The 3,160-nt window shown below is 46.1% G+C and overlaps 1 pseudogene; it reads left to right on the forward strand.

Annotated features, from left to right (window-relative positions):
• Positions 1-242: 242 nt before the first annotated feature.
• Positions 243-1,713, forward strand: LOC116750793 (annotated as a pseudogene).
• The last annotated feature ends 1,447 nt before the right edge of the window (positions 1,714-3,160 follow it).

Genomic DNA, 3,160 nt, shown 5'->3' on the forward strand with positions numbered 1-3,160 from the left:
GTGCAAATTAAAACCACAATGAGGGCTTCCCTGGTGGCGCAGTGGTTGAGAGTCCGCCTGCCGATGCAGGGGACATGGGTTCGTGCCCTGGTCCAGGAAGATCCCACATGCTGCGGAGTGGCTGGGCCCGTGAGCCATGGCCGCTGAGCCTGCGCGTCCAGAGCCTGTGCTCCGCAACGGGAGAAGCCACAACAATGAGATGCCCGCATACCGCAAAACAAAACAAAAACAAAAACAAGAAAACCACAATGAGATATCACTTCACACCTGTCAGAATGGCTATCATCAAAAAGACCACAAGTAGCTCTTTCCCATCTTGCAAGATGGCAGATGAAAGAGCTGAGAAGCCAGATACTAAGGAGAAAAAACCTGAAGCCAAGAAGGCTGATGCTGGTGGCAAAGTTAAAAAGCTTAAGAAGGTTAAGAAGGGGAAGCCCCACTGCAGCCAAAACACTGTCCTGATGAGAGGAATTGGCAGATATTGCCAATCGGCTATGTATTCCCAAAAGGCCTTGTACCAGAGGAAGTATTCAGCAGCTAAATCCAAGGTTGAAAAGAAAAAGAAGGTGACGGTTCTTGCTACTGTCGCAAAAAAAGCTGGTGGTGACAAGAATGGTGGTACTGGGGCTTCCCTGGTGGCGCAGTGGTTGAGAGTCCGCCTGCCGATGCAGGGGACACGGGTTCATGCCCCAGTCTGGGAAGATCCCACATGCCGCGGAGCGGCTGGGCCCATGAGCCATGGCCGCTGAGCCTGCGCGTCCGGAGCCTGTGCTCTGCAACGGGAGAGGCCACAACAGTGAGAGGCCCGCGTACCGCAAAAAAAAAAAAAGAAAAAAAGAATGGTGGTACTGGAGTGGTTAAACCTTGCAAAATGCCTGGGTATTATCCTATTGAAGATGTGCCTGGAAACTTGTTGAGTCACGGCAAAAAAACTCTTCAGTAAGCACATGAGAAAACTATGCGCTAGCATCACTCCTGGGCCCATTCTGATCATCCTCACTGAGCGCCACAGAGGCAAGAGGTTCATTTTCCTGAAGCAAGGTGAGCTTGCTACTTGTGACTGGGCCTCTGTCCCTCAGTCGAGTTCCTCCGTGTAGAACACACCAGAAGTTTGTCACCTCCATCAAAATTGATACTGGTGGTGTGAAAATCCCAGAACATCTCACTGATGCTTACTTCAAGAAGAAGGAGGGAACTTCCCTGTGGTCCATTGGGTAAAACTCCACACTCCCAGTGCAGGGGGCCTGGGTTTGATCCCTGGTCAGGGAACTAGATCCCGCATGCATGCCACAACTAAAGATCCCAAGTGCCTCAACTAAAACCTGGCGCAGCCTTAAATAAATAAATATTAAAAAAAAAAAAAAAAAAGAAGAAGAAGGGGGACTTCTCTGGTTGTCCAGTGGCTAGGACTCCGCTCCACTACAGCGGGCACGGGTTTGATCCCTGGCCAGGGAACTAAGATCCTGCAAACGTGTGCTGCTGCCAAAAAAGAGAAGAAGCTGTGTAAGCCCAGGGACCAGGAAGGAGAGGTCTTCAACACAGAGAGAGACAAATACGAGATTACAGAGCAGTGCACGGTTGATCAGAAAGCTGTGGACTCACAAATTCTGCAAAGAATCAAAGCTGTTCCTCAGCTCCAGGGGTACCTCTGCTCTGTGTTTGCTCTCACAAATGGAATTTATCCTCACAACATAGTGTTCTAAACATCTTATAAAGAACCTAATTAGGGCTTCCCTGGTGACGCAGTGGTTGAGAGTCCGCCTGCTGATGCAGGGGACACAGGTTTGTGCCCTGGTCCGGGAAGATCCCACATGCCGCGGAGCAGCTGGGCCCGTGAGCCATGGCCACTGAGCCTGCACGTCCGGAGCCTGTGCTCCGCAACGGGAGAGGCCACAACAGTGAGAGGCCCGCGTACCGCCAAAAAAAAAAAAGAACCTAATTAAGTAACTGGTCCATTAAAAAAAAAAGACCACAAGTAACAAATGTTGGTGGATGTAGAAAGAAGGGAACCCTCAGGGAATTCCCTGGCAGTCCAGTGGTTAGGACTCCGCACTTTCACTGTTGAGGGCCTGGGGAACTAGGATCCCACAAGCCACTTGGCGTGGCCAAAAAATAAAAAAATTAATTAAGTAAGTAAGTAAAATAAAAAAGAAGGGGACTTCCCTGGTGGTCCAGTGGTTAAGAATCCGCCTTCCAAAGCAGGGGACACGGGTTCAATCCCTGGTCAGGGAACTAAGATCCCACGTGCCGCGGAGCAACTAAGCCCGTACGCCACAACTACAGAAAAGCCCGCGTGCTGCAAGGAAGAGCCCATGCACGGCAACTAAGACCCAACGCAGCCAAAAAAATTAATAAATAAAATAAAATGTAACATGTATTAAGAAAAAAAAAGGGAACCCTTGTACCCTGTGGATGGGAATGTAAATTGGTGTAGCCACTGTGCAAAATGGTAAGGAAGTGTCTCAAAAAACTAAAAATACAACTACCATATGACCCAGCAATTCCACTCCTGGTTATATATCAAAAAAAAAAAAAAAATCCATGCACCCTAATGTTCAGCATTATTTACGATTGCCAAGATATGGAATCACCAGATGAATGGGTAAAGAAGATATGGTGTATATATATGATGGAATATTACTCAGCCATAAAAAAAATTAAATTCTGCCCTTTGCAACAACATGGATGGACTGGGAGGGTATTATGCTAAGTGAAATAAGTCAGACAGATAAGGACAAATACTATATGATATCACTTATATGTGTAATCTAAAAATTAAAGCAAACTAGTGAATATAACAAAAAGGAAACAGACTCACAGATATAGAGAACAAACTAGTAGTTACCAGTGGGAAGAGAGAATGGGGAAGGGGCAAGATAGGGGTAAGGGATTAAGAGGTACAAACTACTGTGTAGAAAATAAATAAGCTACAAGGATATATTGTACAACACGGGGAATATAGCCAATATTTTAAAACAACTATAAAAGGAGTATAAGCTTTAAAAGCTGTGAATCACTATGTTGGACACCTGTAACTTACATAATATTGTACATCAACTATATCTCAATTTTTTAAAAAAATTATTTATTTATATTTTTTTGGCTGTGTTGGGTCTTCGTTTCTGTGCGAGGGCTTTCTCTAGTTGCGGCAAGCCAGGGC

This window comes from Phocoena sinus, chromosome 1, assembly GCF_008692025.1.
Source record: "Phocoena sinus isolate mPhoSin1 chromosome 1, mPhoSin1.pri, whole genome shotgun sequence".
NCBI lineage: Eukaryota > Metazoa > Chordata > Mammalia > Artiodactyla > Phocoenidae > Phocoena > Phocoena sinus.